Here is a 15429-nt window from a genome sequence, read left to right on the forward strand (position 1 = left end):
GGGGCGCGGGTGGAGTTAGTGGTATAAACCTAATATTTCTTTTTAATATCGATATTTTAATAAAAATGAATGTGCAGGTACTAATGATAGATTATGGTGCTAAATGCAATCGTTTGGCGTCCCACTTTCCGCAATCCTATCTCCATAACCTATCCTAGAACATACAGCTTTTGAAGATCACGTTTAGAATGGCACACACAGAAACTCTAAAAATTACGAAGGCGATATGCGTTAATTCTAATATATCAGATTTCTAAACAACTTACTTCTGACAATTGGGAAACAGAAAAGTCAGGTATTAACTATTCCGTATATTTGTACACATGAACTGAACGTAACCATATTATAACTTTTAGCCGTAGTAGGCTATGTTCATCAGAGTAATAATCAGTTATACTGCGTAACTTCAAAAATGCCGTTTTATTACCCTGTCAACCCGCGGATCCCCATGTCATGCGATTACAGTGACTTTAACAGACTGTATATGCTTCAGATGAACTGGCGGGTTTGTAATTTGGACGTCAGGGGTATGCCCTTTGTCACCAGAAAAATGTGCACGACGTGAATGCGAAACTAGTGCAAGTGTTCGTTCTGAGCAGAGTACTTCACGCCGTTCTGGTAACATTGTCGTGAGTACTGACAATGAAACATAACCCAGCTAGGTAGACAATGAAGTCCATTAGTGAGGCTACTTTTTTTTTTCGAACGGTCAGTACTACAGCTCTTTCATTCGGATTACTTATCTGACAGAACAAGTATGTTTCTTCTGCCTTTTTGAAATACGGCATAATTTCGTTTGAAATTAGCGTACGTTCTTTGCAGCGACAATGGCTTCTTTTGGTACGAGTACAGAGATAATTGCTTGGCACTGTGCACAGTTTCCAGCGATGTGTGAGGTGTATCCATGAACTTACTTAGTTACTGTGAAATTTGACAACCAATTCATTGATGTTATTTCAAAACTTATAACGTTTCGTTTATAAGTAACGAAAGATAGGGGCACGAAAACGATTTTCGCATAAAACCCCAGGCTGCACTGCTCAGAACAACACCGCAGAACAGGAAGCAAATTCTTAGGGTGCCTGTGGGCTGTTTCCGCCCTAATCCGGGAAAAGCCCGTTTCTCCCAGCAAGAACCCTGCTCGTCCACCAGGTCGCAGACAGACAGTGCACTGACTACCTGCGCTGCGGCTGGGCTTCCCCGTTCTTCGCCCCACTCCTCACAAGCAGTCATCTGAGGTGCCAACAGATGACAGTAGCTTTCCTTTATTTCAGTTGGTTGCTTGCAGTTGTTGACACATCTGATGTATAGGATTTTGCTGAAATCTCGTTGAATCTTTCACAGTTGCGCCTCAGCAAAATGCGAAATTATGCTGTTAACTTCTTGTTTTCTTTTTATTTCACCATGAGTGTCGTGAAAAACGTAAATATAACGATGATTATATCAAATACAGTTTTGCTTCTATACAAAAAAAAATGGCGTTGACCTGCCGCAATGTGTTATTTACTATGAGGTATTGAGCCAATGATTCCATGAGACCTTCTCGTCTGGAACGCCATTTGTGGGCAAAGCATGGTGCATTGAAAGAGAAGCCGAAGGAATTTATTGCTGCAAAATGTGATAATTTGAAACGGATGAAGTCGGACACTGCTGGATCCTTCGCTCAAACATCAGAATAGGTACTGGAAGCCTCGTATGAGTTATCGCTACTTATTTCAAGGACCAAGAAAAGTCATATTATCGGAGAGACACTAGTCAAACCCTGTTTGTTGAAAGCTGTTGATATTGTTCTTGGGTCAGAAAGTAAACAAAAACTTTCACAAATACCGCCTTCTGACAATACTGTGAAACGTCGGATTGATGATATGGCCGAAGACATACAAAATCAATTAGTTACGGCCGTCAAACAATCGCAGTTTTTCGCAATACATTTAGACGAGAGTACCGCGACGTTGTGAATTATTCCCAACTGCTAGCTTTCTTTCACAGTATAGAAAATGAAGCAATTAAAGAAGAGTTGCTGTTTTCTACAGAGTTAAAGACAACTTCAAAAGCAATTCATATAATGGCAGCCGTCTCTGAATTCTTTTGTAAAAATGAGTTATCATGGCAGAAACTGATAGGCGTGTGCACAGACGGCGCCCCATTAATGCTTGGATGTCGCTCAGGATTCGTGCAGATGGCCAGAGAAAAAAACCCTAGTGTTACTGCTATCCACTGTGTAATACACCGTCAAGCATTGGCAGCTAAGCCATTTCCAAAGGAACTCAATGATGTGTTGAAATTGTGCATCAAAATCGTGAATCATATTAAAAAGAGTGCGTTAAATTCCAGGTTATTTATGGCTCTTTGTGAAGACTTGGGAGCAGAGTATAAAACACTTTTTATTTCATACAGAAGTACGCTGGCTCTCCAAAGGAAACCTGCTAGGAAGATTATTTGAACTTCGAGACGAAGAGATGCAGTTTATGGAAAATAACAAACAAACTGAACCGTATGTGGAATTTAGAAAGCCCAGTGTTCATGTTGCATTGGGTTATCTGTCAGATTTTCTCGAATCTTTAAACACACTGAATTTGAAATTACAAGGTGGAGAGTCAAACATAATTTTTCAGCGGGATGCCATAAAAGTGTTTACTGATAAGTTGCAACTATGGAAACGTAAAATTTTAGCCTACAATTATTCCTGGTTTCCCAGATTGTTTGGAATCCTGGAAGAAGCCCGATTTCACAACGATTTTAAGGATAGTGATACTAAGAGTAAAATATCGAACCATTTGCAGCACCTCATTGATGAATTCGAACGATACTTCCCTAACAGTTGTGATGTTAAAATTTATTATAGGTTAGCGACGGATCCATTTCACGTGACCTGAATGTGTTGCCAGACAGACTACAAGAGCAAGTCTTAGAAATTAAAACTGATTCTGCAGCCAAGTATGACTTTGAGAAGATTTATTTTGGGTGAAATAGCTCACGATGTATCCCAGCACAGCAGAACAAGCACTGAAACTGTATTTACCATTTTCAAGCACTTATTTGTGTGAATGAGCATTTTCAGCGGTAGTGGCGATAAAAAATAAGCTTAGAAGCAAACTCAGTATTGCCAAAGATTTCCGTTGCGCAGTTTCTACTATTCAGTCAAGAATTCAAAATCTTGTAAAAAAATATACAAGCTCATCCTTCACATTGATTTATTTGTTTGTTTCTTTCCATATGTGTGTGTGGAAATAATATTTTTATAATAAATACGTCACATTATAAGAGAACTTGTTATTTTTCTCCTAACTATCCTTACATGTAGGTCATACTGCAAAATTATAAAAAAACTATTTCGAAGAAACAATATAGAATAAACATAGTGAATCTGATTTAAATGCAAATACTGCGTGTGGTCCTTATGGATTCTGATGTTACGTGTGGTATGTTATTTCAACTAATAATAGTATTTCTGATGGATGAAGACACAGCGAAAGTTCATCCTAGATATGGCAAGCGAAGAGTAGTCCTAAAATCGTGTACTGGTGAAGAAATGGTGTGCAGCAAGGGAATGTAATCGAGGTAAGGACGTTGTTTTATTCATAGTTTTTAAAGTTCTGTGTAGTCTGCAAAATTATTGCGTAAAAGTTATTTTTTATTTTTTGTCTGGTTCTGAGAACTGGGCGTTTGTCGCCGTTCGGTAACTGTCGTCGTTGACGTAAATGTCAACCGATGAGCAATGACAATGGGAAGCGCTATAGGCGTACTAATCACTGATGTTCGTTAACACCGTGACTGAGTGACTATTTTTGATAATGAGTGAAAGTAATAAGCTACAGTCAACTTAAAATAATGGCCCCCATCCACGAATCTGCAAAGGTCGCAAATATTTTTCCTTGTTTACCAAGGACTTTCTTTATTTTAGGAGTGGCTTATAATCACTAGACTAGACTGATGACGTAATAACTGCGACTCGATACATTAACAGCCCACCATGTTACATGACGTCACCATCACAAATTTTTCAATAGTTTCTTGATAATTAATAAAAATCTCTATATTTTTATAGGGGGGGGGGCACGGAAGTTTTCTTTTCGGCAGAAGGGGGGGGGGGCGTGACAAACAAAAGTTTGGGAACCTCTGCTTTAGAAAAAGACAGGAAGGAGAACTGGAACATTTATGAAATGTGCCTGATGTTGTAGATCTCCAGTGACAACACTGACGTCTACTGTCAATCTGTTACAACCAGCTAACAGGGCAAGTCTCATTCAAAGTGGAGGTGTTCTATGCTTACCACTGACATTACGACACAAAAAGCGGCGCCGAAAACCCGGATCAAACTACGAACATTTAAATTGGATACTAAATTAGGGTAAACGGTAGAAGACTTTCGTCTGTAACAGAGGGACAGGAATTCAAAATAACATATACGCCTCCTTCTTAATTGGAGACATTGTCCTGGAGGTGAAAACCTCGTGAATAACCTAACACGAGGACTTCTTGGCAATCAAATTCACTGCATATGTGGTGGAAAGGGCGCCCCAGGCTTACAAACCGAGAACAATGTTTACCATCCAGTACTCCAAATATGCGTTACGACCTCCCAGAAGATAAAATAAAAATAAAACGCGTTATGGCATTTACTATACGACCTAGACATTTCTACTAGAGACTAATTTTTACAACCGAATGGATCCTTCGCTTCATACCTAACATTCGTCACAAAGACAAACATACTAGAGAATTAGCAGCAGTCGAACTCTCAAAAGCTGTATTTACTGGCTCAGGTAAGTCCAGCAACAATATTACACAAGTGAAATGCACGCACTTCGAAATGGTAAACTGATCCTGCAAGATTCCAAAACTGAACTCTTTCATCCACTTATTGAAGACGGACTCCTTTGTGTGGGAGGTAGATTACAGATTGCAGAACTCACCGATGAGCAACGACATCCAGCACTCCTTCAAAAACATTTTGATATTAACGATCTTGGTGTCCGAACTGTGCTATCTGAACATCGAAAATAATTTTGGATACTTAAAAGTCGTCAAAGCATTAAGAAGTTCCTGAATACATTTTTACGACGCGAGATCATGAAGACTCCAAGAAGACAGCAAACTGAAGCTGCCCCACCTGCTGATCGAATGAGACCATCCATGCTTTTGCTGTCACTAGTGTAGACTTCGTGGGTCCTATCTCTATCAAGACAGACATAACGATGGAGATGACCTATGTAACACTCTTCACCTGCAGAACAGCACACGCAGCATACGTAGAATTCTTCTCTAATACGAACACCTACTTATTTTTATGGACTTACAGGGATTTTTTAGTAGATGTGGGTTGCCTCACAATATCTATACCGACAAAGCAAAGAGATTCCACATCCCCAACGCAGAACTGTCTGAACTATGGACTTCGTTGACCATAACGGAGACAAATTGATCCCTGCCAAAATCGGAATCACTTTTAAATCATCGCCCCACAAGAGTCTTGGTGTCACTCTGTCAAGTGATTCTTACAGGGACGGTCAAGATTAACTACAGAACAAGTCTACATCATCTCAGTCAGCATCGAAGCCGCTGTAAATTCGGGGCCTAACTCATCTGTAGCTGACGCAGAAGTTCTGACACCGGGACACTTTCTGGTCGGTGACGGACTGTTGAAGGTGCCCACTGGCCCCGAACTTAATGTCATGCGCCGCGTGGAGTGGCCGCGTGGTTAGAGGCGCCATGTATTGGATTGCGCGGCCCCTCCCGCCGGAGGTTCGAGTCCTCCCTGGGGCATGGGTGTATGTGTTGTTCTTAGCATAAGTTAGTTTGAGTAGTGTGTAAGTCTAGGGAGCGATGACCTCAGCAGTTTGGTCCCTTAGAAATTCACACACACAGTTACTGTCACACACTATCTGAGCAAAGAATTCAAACTGCGTCAGAAACTAACACACGACTTCTGCGAAAGATGGACTAAGGAATATCTTCTGGGGCTTAGGAGCTTTCACGAAGTTAGGGGCACGCCTACAAGACGTATCGATTTCTTACCTGGAGACCTGGCTTCGGTTCAAGACGGTGAACGTCCAAGATATGTCTGCAGAAAAGGGAAAATAGAAAGGTATATAGAGGGAAGAGGCAATGAAATACAGGCTGTGATACTGCGTGCCTCAGAGGTAAAACAGGTAGAATGTCCGGTTCAGCTGGTGAAGCATCTGCACGCTGACCAGGGTGGGGAGGACGTTGGTAGTTGCTATAGACAAAAACACTTACATCCTTGATAATTTTGATGTAATGTTGGTATCTGTAATCTGACCTATTGAAAACTCCTTGTAATGTAAGTTCTGTGATTGTAAATAAAGAGTTGTGCTGTACTGAAACCACTGCTTACTACTGACGTCGCGAAAATTACAAGGGGCAGTCAAATGAAAATGATACATACGCAAAATAATAAGTAAACTATTTACTGTTTCATAAGTAACCGGCGTAACTGTTTTTCTGACTGTGAGGCAAGACGATGAGTTCCTTCATGGAAAAATGCCTGCGGTTGCCTACGGAATCATGATTGTACTCCGGCGTGTAGCTCTTCATTTGAAGCAGATTGGAGGCCACGCATGTCTTTCCGCGGGGCAACAAAAATATATAAATGAGTTGGTTAGAGATCGGGACTGTATGAATGTTGTGTAAGGGATTGCCAGCGAAAATTCTGCAGCGTAGTCCAAACGGCATCATTCTGTTGCAGGATAATGCCCGCCCACATGTTACCAAGGTTGTTTCGAGTATGCTGCAGAACTTTCGTTGGGAAGCCCTTAGACATCTATGCCGTTCCCCATGCGATTTCCATACTTCTGGAGCCCTGAGGAAATATGTTCGTGGCCGGCGGTTTGCCACGAAGGAAGAGGTGCACGCCTGGGTACAATTACGACTCCGTAGGCAACGGCAGACACTTTTCCATGAAGGTATTGACCATCTTGCCTCAAAGTGGGATACATGTATTAAGAGTTGTGGCGATTATTTTTGAAATAATAAAAAGTTTACTTATTTTTTTCCATCTGTTTCGTTTGATTTGGTCGCCATCTACCCTTCGGACAGCAGCTGGCAAAGGCAAGTGGGCACCGTAAAATTTGTTCACTGGCAGATTGAGGTATGGAGAGGAGGAGACCTCATTCGAGATGTGTAGGAAACTTTACCATCAGGCACTGATTTGCACTTCCATGGGTCGTTCGTCCGAGGAGTGGTAACGATAATAGGGGGAGTTCAAGTTACTAACTGTAGGCTGGAAGAGTCATATTATTAAAACGTGTGGTAGGCTCGAGAATTTGTGTGGTACTATTTTACATGTTTTCCCAGAAAATTACTCTTATTACTTAGATTATCTATTGGCGAATCATCATAGATTTCTTCGTGATAAATTAATCTGACCTTAAGGACTAGGTCAACGTGGATTATGCCACAGTAACATGGAACCAGTGTGTCAAAAGGAATGTTTGGAAAAAATATTTATGCTTAGCAAATTCCAGGAAACAGACTCTAGATTACCTGAGCAGCCAACAACGAGCATTAATTTTTGGGGTCCGAAGTGTGGAGGATCAGTGAGAAAAACTCTTTGTATTGCGAAACACGATTTAAGATGGAAAACAGTCGAGTCAGAAAATAGGTACAAAACCTTAAGAGAGGTTAGTCCCATATTTAAACGAACCAAAGATTTTTTCACAAACCGAAGTAGACAAAACTGAGCTTAAGAAAAGCAATGCGAGAAGCGTTCACTGAATTCAAAACGAGTGTCTTATGTAGTGAACTGACGAAGAACTGTAAGAAGTTTAGTCGACAAACCAGTCACCTATCCAGTCGGTCATTGACCACAGTGAAAAGGGCAGTCACAAAGAGGAACGAAATACTGAATCCTCTTTTCTAAAACTGATACACTACGACACTTCCTTTCTATCTTCTACACGCACTGAAATAATACATAAAATGAGAAATGTTCGAACTGGAAATAAAGTACAACCCTCACATTGGAACTGTTTCATTCTATACTGACCATGTAAAGGAAATTGTTACCCTCTGTGCAATAGGTCGTAGGTCGTTGAAGCAAAGACGATTTCCAAACAATTTGAAAATAGCATTGGTCATTGCATATTTTCAGAAGGACGAGGATAGTCCATATTGATGTTGTGACGTCGGTCTATAGGGATCTACATGTGTTCGGCAATTACTTTCCGAGTGAAACCGCAGTCACTCTACTCGACCATGATAGCCTAAATTAGTAGACAGCGGCACCCAGGTTGATTATGTCTTCCTTGTCTATTGGAATTCATTCGATAGGGTTTTTCATGGTGCCATGCAGTGAAGAAAATACGTACTTAACGGAATATCGAATTAAAATGGTTCAAATGGCTCTGAGCACTATGCGACTTAACTTCTGAAGTCATCAGTCGCCTAGAACTTAGAACTAATTAAACCTAACTAACCTAAGGACATCACACACATCCATGCCCGAGGCAGGATTCGAACCTGCGACCGTAGCGGTCGCTCGGTTCCAGACTGTAGCGCCTAGGACGGCACGGCCACTCCGGCAGGCTTATCGAATTCGCTATGTCCTCCGTGAAGAAACCGTCAGATCCGAAAGTGACTTTGGACACGGAAATAGAACGTGTTGAAGAACAAGTTCCGTTCACGGTATACAGCGTGGTCCATTGATAGTGACCGGCCAAATATCTGACGAAATAAGCATCAAACGAAAAAACTACAAAGAACTAAACTCGTCTAGCTTGAAGGGGGAAACAAGATAGCGCTATGGTTGGCCCGCTAGATGGCGCTGCCATAGGTCAAACGGATATCAACAGCGTTTTTTTAATTAGGAACCCACATTTTTATTACATATTCGTGTAGTAGGTAAAGAAATATGAATGTTTTAGTTGGACCACTTTTTTCGCTTTGTGATAGCTGGCGCTGTAATAGTCACAAACGTGTAAGTACGTGGTATCACGTAACATTCCGCCAGTACGGACGGTATTTGCTTAGTGATACATTACCCTTGTTAAAATGGACCGTTTACCAATTGCGGGAAAGGTCGACATCGTGTTGATGTATGGTTATTGTGATCAAAATGGCCAACGGGCGTGTGCTATGTATGCTGCTCGGTATCCTGGACGACACCATCCAAATGTCCGGACCGTTCGCCGTATAGTTACGTTATTTAAGGAAACAGGAAGTGTTCAGTCACATGTGAAACGCCATCCACGACCTGCAACAAATGATGATGCCCAAGTAGGTATTTTAGCTGCTGTCGCGGCTAGTCCGCACATCGGTAGCAGACAAATGCGCGAGAGTCGGGAATCTAAAAAATTTGGGTGTTGAGAGTGCTACGTCAACATCGATTGCACCCGTACCCACACGTTCACCGGATCTGACGTCCACGGATTTCCTTCTGTGGGGAAAGTTGAAGGATATTTGCTATCGTGATACACCGACAACGCCTAACAACATACGTCAGCGCATTGTCAATGCTTGTGCGAACATTATGGAAAGCGAACTACTCGCTCTCGAGAGGAATGTCGTTACACGTATTGCCGAATGCATTGAGGTTGACGGACATCATTTTGAGCATTTGTTGCATTAATGTGGTATTTACAGGTAATCACGCTGTAACTGCATGCGTTCTCAGAAATGATAAGTTCACAAAGGTACATATATCACATTGGGACAACCGAAATAAAATGTTTAAACGTACCCACGTTCTGTATTTTAATTTAAAAAACGTACCTGTTACTAACTGTTCGTCTAAAATTGTGAGCCATATATTTGTGAGTATTACAGCGCCATCTGTCATAAATCAAAAAAGTGGTCCAACTAAAACATTCATATTTCTTTACGTACTACACGAATATGTAATAAAAATGGGTGTTCCTATTTAAAAAAAAACGCAGTTGATATCCGTTTGACCTATGGCAGCGCCATCTAGTGGGCCACCCATAGCGCCATCTGTTTTCCCCCTTCAAGATAGACAAGTTTCGTTCTTTGTAGTTTTTTCGTTTGACGCTTATTTCGTGAGATATTTGGCCCGGTCACGATCAATGGACCACCCTGTATACGTACACCATCTGACCAAAAGTATCGGGACACCTTTATGTAATGAGGAATTGACCACTAGATATCAACTAAATCTGGACCCGTGCCGGCCTGTGTGGGCGAGCGGTTCTAGGCGCTTCAGTTTAGAATCGCGCGACCGCTGCGGTCGCAGGTTCTAATCCTGCCTCGGGCATGGATGTGTGTGATGTCCTTAGGTTAGTTAGGTTTAAGTAGTTCTGAGTTCTAGGTGACTGATGACCTCAGCCTCAGAAGTTTTAAGTCCCATAGTGCTCAGAGCCATTTAAGGCTTTTTTTTTGGGGGGGGGGGGGGACCCGTCAGTGTAAATGGAGGCGGAGGGTACTGGGTTGTCAGTAGAATGGGTTGGTCACGAAAGCTCGCTGACTTCGAACGTGGACTAGTAGTGAGTAGCAAAACTTTTAACGCTGCCCAAGTCGACTGTTGGTGATATGATTGTGAAGCGGAAGCGTGAAGGAACACCCACAGCTAAACGAAGACCACTCAGATCTCATGTACCACCCTCCAAAATGCGCGACGTAAAAAAAAAAAAATTATAAAATTAGTGGAAGAATTCACTTGTAAATTCCAGTGTGCTGCCAGAAACCGAGCTTACACAATGACTATGGTTACAGGATTGAAATTCTAGGGGTTCAATGGTCGAGCAGCCCCTAATAAGACATACGATGCCAAGTGACGTTTCAGACGATGTAATGAGGGATGCCCCTGGAAAGTGGGTGATTTGAAACGAGTGTTATCGTGTGATGAATAATGCTATACCCGGGGGCAAAGCGAAGAAAGGCTTTGGGTTTGTTCAACGCTTGGAGAATGTTACCAGCCATCGTGTATGGTGCCAACAGTCAAGTGCCGGGGAGTTAGTAATTACAGAATGGGCGTGTTATTCAAGGTTCCCATATCGTTATTTAAAAAACGCTATATTCGGGAGGATATGAACACGTATTACACTGTGTACTGTGTATCACAGAGAAATATTTCGGAGACGATGATTGTACGAGTACATCTACATCTACGTGATTACTGTGCTAGCCACAATAATGTGCCTGGCAGAGGGTTCAATGAACCACATTCAAGGTGCCTCTCTACCGTTCCACTGTCGAACGGCATGCGGGAAAAACGAGCACTTAAATTTTTCTGTGTGAGCCCTGATTTCTCTTATTTTATCGTGATGATAATTTCTCCCTATGTAGGTGGATGGCAACAGAATGTTTTCGCAATCGGAAGAGAAAACTGGTGATTGAAATTTCACAAGAAGATCCCGTCGCAACGAAAAACGCCTTTGTTTTAATGATTGCCACTCCAATTCACGTATCATATCTGTGACACTATCTCCCCTATTTCACGATAATACAAAACGAGCTGCTCTACTTTGTACTTTTTCGATGTCATCCGTCAGTTCCACCTGATGCGGGTCCCACACCGCACAGCAGTACTCCAGAATAGGGCGGACAAGCGTGGTGTAACCAGCCTCTTTAATAGAACAGTTGTACCTTCTAAGTGTTCTGCCATTGAATCGCAGTCTTTGGTTTGCTCTACCCACAACTTTATCTATGTGATCGTTCCAATTTACGTAATTTGTAATTGTAGCCGATAAGTATTTGGTTGAATTTACAGACTTCAGATTTGTGCGACTTACAGCGTAATCGAAATTTAGCGGATTTCTTTTAGTAGTCATGTGAATAACTTCACATTTTTCTTTATACAGGGTCAATTCCCACTTTTCGCACCATACAGATATCTCATCTAAATCATTTTGCAAATCGTTTTGGTCATCTGATGATTTTACAACACGGTAAATACAAACAATGTAAGACGGTTACTCAGATTGTCTCCTATGACGTTAATATACAATCTGGAACAATAGAGGGCCTATAACACTTCTTTGGGGAACGCCGGATATTACTTCTGTTTTACTCGATGACTTTCCGTTATTACTACTAATAGTGACCTTTCTGGCAGGAAATCACGAATCCAGTCGCACGGCTGAGGCGTTACTCCAAGGCACGCAGTTTGGTTAGCAGAGGCTTGTGAAGAACGGTGTCGAAATCCTTCTGGAAATCTAAAAATATGGAATCAATTTGACATCCCCTGTCGATACCACTCATTACTTCATGAGTATAAAGAGCTAGTTGTGTTTCACAAGAAAGATATTTTCTGAATTCGTGCTGACTATATGTCAATAAATCGTTTTCTTCGAGGTACTTCATAATGTTCGAATACAATATACGTTCCAAAACCCTACTGTAAATCGACGTTTGTGATATAGGCCTGTAATTCAACGTATTACTCCTACTTCCCTTTTTGGGTATTGGTGTGACTTGATCAATTTTCCAGTCTTTAGGTATGGATCTTTCTGTGAGCGAGTGGCTGTATATAATTTCTAAATATGGACATCATGACAATGCACTCTTTTATAAAGCAACGTCTGTGAGCCAATAGTTGATGGACAACGTCAATCCAGAAATGGACTGGTCTGTTTAGGGTCCCGACTTGAAACCAATGGAACATATTTGGAATGAGTTATAACGTCGACTTCGTTCCAGTCCACTGCGTCCAACATCAGTAACATCTCTGGTTTCGGCTTTCGAGGAAGAATAGGGTGCCATTCCTCCACAGACGTTTACACACCTCATTGAAAGTGTCCCCAGCAGGGTTGAAGCAATCATAATGACCAATGTCCACTAGCAGGTGTCGGGGTACTTCTGATCAGGTAGTGTAGATGTCCTGGCGGACAGCGTCTGGAGCGCCAAAGGTAGTTGTTATTTGCATGTACCTTCCTTGAGGTGGATATTGCTAGTGTGTATCTTTCACAACTTTATTTTTGAACTGTTGCGGGTTCACACATTTAATCTTTATACATAATCCACATTGTTCTGACACTTGTCGACGCCTGCGAAAGGATTTCTAATGGATAAGTTATTTTACTTTAATTTCCTCTTGTGACTGTGAAATCAGCGGTCTCATTCCTGTCCTTATCCCATTTCCTTATTTAGCCTCACGCATAAAAACAATAACATACCGTCTTCGGGTCAATTCGAGGCGATGATTGCCTTCTTTTCCTTCATACCGGGGAAAGAAAATTCATCGCACGTTGTGTAATGGGTGTTGAAAATTGGCTGTGACCGCCCCCACTATAAGAGTTTTGTTTTGAACTCGGTGTCCAGCGGGGATGTTAAGTTCTGGGAAGATACACTACTGTTCCAAGCTTCGGCGAGCACAGACATTTCTGCTAGAACGTGGTTCTAAAGTGTAAATTCGGGATGAAATTTATAAGTTTGCTCATGTTCAAACCTGGCGGTGTCTGCGCCACCAGGAGGGGGAGTGAATCACAATATTCTTTTTGTTTATCGCTAGTGTATTTTAATCACTTCGTGAGACGTTTTAGATCAAGCACATGGATCTTGTGTTATCCACGTAGGCTACCACCCGCATATTCATCTCAAGAATCCAGTGAAACCTCTGGCTCTGAGACTCTTCTTTGTTTTCACTCTGCAATATTTTTAGTTTCAATGTCGAGTGAGTCTGTACTTGTAAGACGTGGCCACGGGAGTTATAATAACGGTCGTAGCTCAAGCTGTTAAACTATGCCATGGGTCGCCAGTTTAAAGAATGCCTATTTTCTCTATGTGTGATAATTTATAATGGGAGTTGATGATGAGACCATTTGCCTTCTTAGTTTCTGTCTGTGTCGGTCCCTCTTGTTGTGCACATGTCCACTTTTCTGTCACAAGTCAAATCAAATCCCCTGTGTGTGATGAGGCTATCGCGCGGTTGTTACTCACAACCGGGTCCTGTACGTAAGAGTCAACAGTTAGCAACTGATGTTTCACATGTCTAACGAATGATGCTGAATTTTTGTAATAAATCCTTAGTGAATTGAACACGAAATTAATTGTCAGGTTACTCCAGATTCCTCTCCCTCACAGTGTATCCAACCGTTATCGATGTTTTAGAAAAGAAAATGCACACTGAGTGAATCTCATCACTGCACTGTTGTTCTAGGTGTTAGTGTTCCCACTGCATGCTCCGTTCCTTTATCGCGCTGGCATAAGGAAGACATGTAGGGCATTATGTCACAATGTAAACCAGTCATGAGTCATCCCAAAAATTGCACGTGTAGTGAACGGCTTAACCGCTCGTGGGATACACCACGATGGTGAAATCTTTCTTTGAGTGCTAGGCCAACCAAAATCCCCGATCACTGTACGTAAGCGCAGACGATGTTGAAAGCGTGTCGATAAAGAAATAGACCGCAGAAATACTAGCCCCATTTGAACCTGATATTTATAACAAAATACAGGAAAACCTGCAGATTGTAGCTTTTTAGTGCATAAGTGGTAGTTGAACCTCAACACAACAATTGCGCTTAAATGGTTGGAAAGACCAATTATGCGGCCTTGGCATTAATTTCAATAACGTACGTGTGTTGACTAAGGAAAGTCCGAGAAGTGATTGAAAATTCCAAGAAAGCATGTAACTTCCATACAGGGTGTTTTCATAAAAGCGCGCAAAAACGTAACAGGGCACAGAGGATGCTTGAACAATTTGAGGTCGGAGAAGCAAGCTTAAGGAGATATGGAGGTAAACTTGTCTACGGCTTTGTATAGCGTTACTGTTTTCCAGCTTATTTACAACTGCAAGGAAACAAGGAGGACGAGCCACATCTTCTACCTGGCCTCCAGAATGGCCACGCGTACTTGAGGTTCGTGCAAAGAATTCTACCTCAGTTGTTAGAGAATGTACCCTTGGCTGTTCGTGAGATGAAATGGATGCTTCATGACTGACAGTACACAGTCTCGCTTCAATGCGGATGCCCGCAACCATGCCAATGCTGTATTTCGTGGTCGCTGGATTGGAAGGGGAGGTCCTATTCCATGGCCTGCGAGGTCACATGACCCCAATCCCACTATTTCAAATGGGAATACCTAAAGTCACTTGTGTATGAGACCCCAGTGGAGACGGAGATGGAATTAATTGTCAGCAATGTAGCTATCTGTGGCTTGATTCGAAACACACCAGGGATATTTGTCAGGGTGCGTCAGAATCTTGTTCGCCGGTGTCATCCTTGCATTGAGATTGATGTCCAGCAGTTTCAGCAAATTTTGTAAGATATAGTACAAATGCTACGTCCATTGTGTCAGTAATGCTATTTGCAGTTAATCGTAACTAATGTAAATGGTTCATATGGCTCTAAGCACTATGGGACTTAACATCTGAGGTCATCAGTCCCCTAGACTTAGAACTACTTAAACCTAACTAACCTAAGGACATCACAGACATACGTGGTCGAGGCAGGATTCGAACCTATGACCGTAGCAGCAGCGCGGTTCTGGACTGAAGTACACAGTAATGTGACA

The sequence above is a fragment of the Schistocerca cancellata genome, chromosome 1 (genome assembly GCF_023864275.1).
Source record: "Schistocerca cancellata isolate TAMUIC-IGC-003103 chromosome 1, iqSchCanc2.1, whole genome shotgun sequence".
Classification (NCBI taxonomy): Eukaryota; Metazoa; Arthropoda; class Insecta; order Orthoptera; family Acrididae; genus Schistocerca; species Schistocerca cancellata.